Here is a 5,651-nt window from a genome sequence, read left to right as displayed (position 1 = left end):
GACCCCCCTCTTAATTCATCCTGACCAAACTGGTTTCATAAAAGGTCGGCACTCCTCAACAAACACTCGTAGATTACTTAATTTAATAGACTACTCATATGATAAAAACATCGAAACCATAAATTGTCACGGTCTGGCTGGCAGACCGTGGGGAGATGGGGAAATAGGACCCAAACGCCGGACTCTTCAGTGCAACAGTGTTTATTTACAAGGTGGTGAAAATAAACAACAATAAATCCCCAGTTTCCCAGACTCCCGTGACCCCCCTCTTAATTCATCCTGACCAAACTGGTTTCATAAAAGGTCGGCACTCCTCAACAAACACTCGTAGATTACTTAATTTAATAGACTACTCATACGATAAAAACATCGAAACCATAATATTATCTCTAGATGCAGAAAAAGCATTTGACAGAGTTAATTGGAAATTTTTATTCGCAACTTTACACAAATTTGGTTTTGGAAACTCTTTCATAAACTGGATAAGAATATTATACAATTCCCCAACAGCTCGTATCAGAACAAATGACCAGACATCCTCCAGCTTCTGTCTCCTGAGGGGCACCAGACAGGGATGCCCACTCTCCCCTTCACTTTTTGCAATTTTTATCGAACCTCTAGCAGCAGCATTTAGACAGGCTACAACAATTAAGGGCATAAAATGTAAGAACATAGAACATAAAATCAGTCTCTATGCGGATGATGTGTTGCTTTTTCTGCAAAACACACAAACCAACCTCTCTGAGGTAATTACTTTAATAAACTGGTTTTCAAGAGTTTCAGATTATTCAATTAACTGGCCAAAATCTACAGTTCTCCCCATTAACTGCTCCTTCCATAATTCTTCCTCTGCCCCACTGCAATCCGGAAATATTAAATATTTAGGTATTAATGTCTCTCCTAAGCTTTCAGACTTAACTAAATTAAACCACATCCCACTTCTAAAGAAAGTAGAAGGCGATCTGACTAGATGGAAATCTTTACCCATATCACTCATGGGAAGGGTCGCCACTATAAAAATGATGATCTTGCCAAAAATAAATTACTTATTTTTGATGATCCCTAACAAACCATCACAAGATTGGTTCAGATCTCTGGATTCATATATTTCCAAATTCCTTTGGAAAGATAAACCCCCGCGTATAGCTTAAAAACGCTACAAAGAACCAAGGATAGAGGAGGATTAGATCTGCCTAATTTTCACCAATACTTCTTAGCCAACAGGCTTCAGTTCATCTCAGAATGGTTAAAACATACCTTCTTAGTTGAGCCCTGGCTAGATGTTGAACAGGCACTATGCAAGGATCTAGAGATTTCAGACCTACCATTTATTAGCTCAAACATCAAAAGACATGAATGCTTTAAAAGTATCAACATCAGCTTTTCTCTACAGCATGGTGGGAGTTTCTAAAAATAACGGAGTCTTCATTAATCCCATGCAAACGTACACCTATCTGGAATAACCCTGACATATTACAAAACAATAATATGATTAATTTCCCAGAATGGAGTTGTAAAGGAATTAAATACTTAGAACATATATTAGAGGGAACAGAATTTATTCCATTTGACAGACTAGTTGAACAATATGGGATCAACAAGACAAGGTTTTTAGAATATCAACAAATTAAATCCATAGTAAAAAAGAAATTTAACCTCAGTCAAGTTGAATTACAAACACCACTAAGTGCGGCACATTTTCTTACTCTTAAATCCCCCAAATTATTATCTAAAATATACAGAACACTTTCTAAATTAGATGAATCAATATCCCTTCCTATTGCAAAGTGGGAAGCAGATTTATCAGTCACTAGACCAAAACTTCTGGTCTCAGATTTGCTTAAAAACCTTTAAATTAATTAAAAATCCCAGTCTGCAATTAATACAATACAAAATACTACATAGAGTGCACTATACAGGTCATCGGATGTTCAAGATGGGCTTTACATCTTCCAACAACTGCTCACACTGTCAAGGCAATACACCAGACAATTACATCCACGCTCTTTGGTTCTGTCCACCAGTTCAAAAGTTTTGGCGCGAGATATGTGAAGACTTATCAAAGTGTCTGAAATGTAACATTCCAACTTCCCCCTTAGTGTGTTTGTTGGGCAGCTTAGATAATGTCACTTCAGAAAAGAATATAGCCCATATGGTCTTCACTGCCCTATGCATAGCCAAGAAAACAGTCCTCATGAACTGGAAAAATAAAAATAATCTTAATTCTAACCAATATAGAAATTATCTATTAGATTACATTAGTCTTGATACAGCCTCTGCCACCACATCAGATCAATTGCTCTGGGCTCCTTTATCAGCTCCATCACCTAGTGGGGGTGGGGGGTCATAGTTTGGTCCCGCCTTCACTGTTGTGATTGGTGTGGGGGTAGGGACAGGCTTAGGGCGTCGGGGGGTTCCCCGGAGGCATCTTCCTTGGGGGGCTCAACCCGGGGTAGCGGTCACGTCCGGTTAGGGGCTCTGTTGGCTCTCAGGTGACTGTTTCCTCGCGGCTGCGTGCAGCGGGGCTAGGGGAGGGTCTGTGCTGACGGACGTGGGTTACTGACCTGGACCTGGCTGCCCCTGGGTGGGTCCGGGATGGGCGTGAGGTTCTGGGGGCGCTCCGTCTCTGGGCTGGGGCCCGGGCCGGGCCTCGGGGGCTTGCTGTCTCTACTTGCTATAGTTTCACAATTGTATATTTCAATGAGTTGATTGTTTTACTACCCAATTTTTTTTCTGTTTGCATTCCAGCTCCTTCTCTCTTCTTGTTTTTTCTCGGATGCCATTTCTGCTCCACTCCACCCCCAGCTGAGCCCTCACCCGCTCCCTCCCTTGTCGTTCATCTTCTGGCCATTCCTGCACTGACACCCTCCCTCCCTCGTCTCTCTTTCACCATACGATACTCCTCTGTTGACATGGCCGTCCATGAGTTGCTATAGCAACCAGACATTTCTGCTGACCCTTACCTTGCTTTGCATGACAGAGCTGCAGGACGTGCAGTCATAGGGTGAGGATTATCGGTTCGGTCTGATTTATTGGCGCATGCACACAGCTGAACATGCACGTGAACGTGCACTTGTATTAGGCATGCGTTCACCTCCATTTAGAGACTCATGCATGCATGAACAGTCAAGTGAAAACAAAATATTCATTCAATATTTTTATTTTATATTAAAAATAACATTCATTACAGTAACAGTTGTACAACCAATAATTATAATCTGAAACAACAATAATTACACTTGAGAACCAGAGGATTTCACATCCCCCCTTTTTTTAAATAAGTTAAGAAATAAAGTTTTTCTTTTTTCCCCGTGGAGATCATTTTCTAAAAGCATTTATACAATACAGTGTTGGCTATAACTGGCTCACAGCGATCTCTAACAGGCCAGGTCTTTAAGACTTGCTTTAATGTGGATATTCATAGCAGGTTATCTAAGCAGGCATTTAGCTGTTATTCCATTCCATTTTGATCTGGCAGTAGTACAAAATGAGCAGGTTATCGATATTTTCCAGTATATTTAGCTACAGTACACGGTAGAGCACTTCTCTAAAGTCAGTGTTGTATGGTCAGTGTACGGCTACTCCAGTGTTAGATAACTTTAGACATTTTAGGATAAGAGTAAGGTTTGGCATTGAGGCCTGAGCTGCACTCTGCAGTTTCCAGTTATCACCCCAGTGTAAAAATCCAGTTCTCCACGTCTCCAGTCTCAAATCGAGACCCAAACACTTAACTTCCAAGTCCAAGTCGGGTTCTCCATCTGATGAACCACAAGGTTGAAGTGAAAGGTGTTACAGTCGCCAATCAATGGCTGCAAACTGCAAAAAGAGTCGACTCTGTTTCAGCACCTCACACACTTCCACTCATCAGTCCAGATCAGCTGGACTTGTGGTTCAACCAAATAAAATCCAGTGTGTCAAACACCCTCTGGTCCACAGAGTTCATATGATTGCACTTTTATAAAATCCTTAACGCTGGATGGGCCGCGGCATCTCTGGAGCAGGTGACTCCGTGTGAAGCCGTCCATTGAAAACAGCAGCACTGTTTGCACCCTCAGCTCTGTCCACACAGTCCGGACTGTCCAACGTTTAAGAAACCCATTCTTCTGGTGTTTCCACATTCCTTTGGAGCAATGTTTCTGGCTGAAATCTTCCTGTTAGAAAGGCGAAAGAAAAGTCGGATAAGTCACATACGTTCACTGTCAGCTTTTTGTCTACACTGATATAATATTTACCTAATAACCCTTGGGTTACAGGGTATGTTGCATATCCCTACATAATAGGTTTGCCCTTACTTTTACCAAATTTATGTTTTGTTGTTTCTGCGTATTAGCTTTTGAAGCCTGCTGCTGATTCAAGATTCTTTATTTGTCACATGCATAGTTATACAAGTATAACACGCAGCGAAATGTAATACTTGAATCTTGAATCTTGAATTTAAATGCTGGCTGCCACAAAACTTTGAAGACTAAATATGGACAAATTCCTGTATTACTAATTACTGACAGAACCCAGCAGTGGCAGATGGATTTCAGAATTTTTACATTTAGCGTTTTATCGAACAAAATATTAACACTAGTAATTAAAATAATGGCTCAATTAGTCTTGAAGACGTTTCACGTTTCATCCGAGAAGCTTCTTCAGTTCAGGGTCAAATGGTGGAGAGACCCAGATTTAACCCCTGTGGGAGTATCCCCCAGAGGGGGAATAGGACCCCCTAATGATCCTCTACTAATCACATGAGCAAGGTGGGTACTCCCACAGGTTAAATCTGGTCTCTCCACCATTTGACCCTCAGAACTGAAGAAGCTTCTCGGATGAGAGGTGAAACGTCTTCAAGCAACTTTAAAGAAGTCCAGACGCTTTTCTTTCCAAGCTCCTTAGACTACGATGACCTGGATGACTGAGAACCTTCACAGACAATGGCTCAATTATTTTATCAGCGATCCCAGCATCCATTCAGCATCCATTTAAGACTTCCAAGTACCAGTGCACAGATTACCACCCTCACGTTAAACAATATTGTCCCCTCTACAAAGCTTTATATTCACCTCTCTCTTAACCCTTAACCCTGTCTGTCTCCTTGATCTTACCTTGCAGGTTTACATGATCATAGCTCTAATGGCTGCTTTGCTGATGCGTTTGCGGTTCTTCCTCCTGCGGCGTGGTGAAGCGGGACGAAACGGAGCTTTACGGGCTGAAGGCGAAATGGGAGCCGCCGTAGAGGAAGCTGGAAGAGATAAAACAGGCAGTAGAAACAGAATGAGTCAACTTTTTTCTGCAGTTGTTTGGCCAAGTTTGAACACAGAACCTTTTCTTGCACAAGTAAGTGAAGCAAAGAATTAACACATGGTATCAGGGTGTTGATGTGACAGGACCATGACAGGTCCTGAGTGATGTGGACACCCAGGTATCGGAAACTGTCCACTCTCTCCACTGGCGTGCCACTGATGATGAGAGGCTTGTAATTCCTCGCCTGCTTTGTAGTGAAGTCCACGATCAGCTCCTTAGATGCTGCATTTAATGCAGCATCAAATGTTCCTCATTACTCCTTTGTGTAATGAGGAACAGAAGCACCATGCCGATTGACTGAGATTTGCCAGAACACCCAACTTTGCTAGTCTGTTACTGGTGCCCTATTCTCTTCACAGAGA

General features: G+C 41.9%; 1 long non-coding RNA gene across 1 annotated transcript; it reads right to left on the bottom strand.

Annotated features, from left to right (window-relative positions):
* Positions 1–3,144: 3,144 nt before the first annotated feature.
* LOC121815644 lies at positions 3,145–5,338 on the bottom strand. The gene is made up of 2 exons (XR_006055229.1): positions 5,091–5,338; positions 3,145–4,151 (listed from the first exon to the last, which is right to left on the bottom strand). It is a non-coding gene; the product is annotated as an uncharacterized LOC121815644 (long non-coding RNA).
* Between the last annotated feature and the right edge of the window lie 313 nt (positions 5,339–5,651).

Source organism: Haplochromis burtoni, unplaced genomic scaffold (assembly GCF_018398535.1).
Source record: "Haplochromis burtoni strain Fernald_Lab_line unplaced genomic scaffold, NCSU_Asbu1 Contig_258, whole genome shotgun sequence".
In the NCBI taxonomy this organism is placed as follows: Eukaryota; Metazoa; Chordata; class Actinopteri; order Cichliformes; family Cichlidae; genus Haplochromis; species Haplochromis burtoni.
Note: the sequence above shows the minus strand (reverse complement) of the source record. Positions and strands in the feature narration are given on the sequence as shown.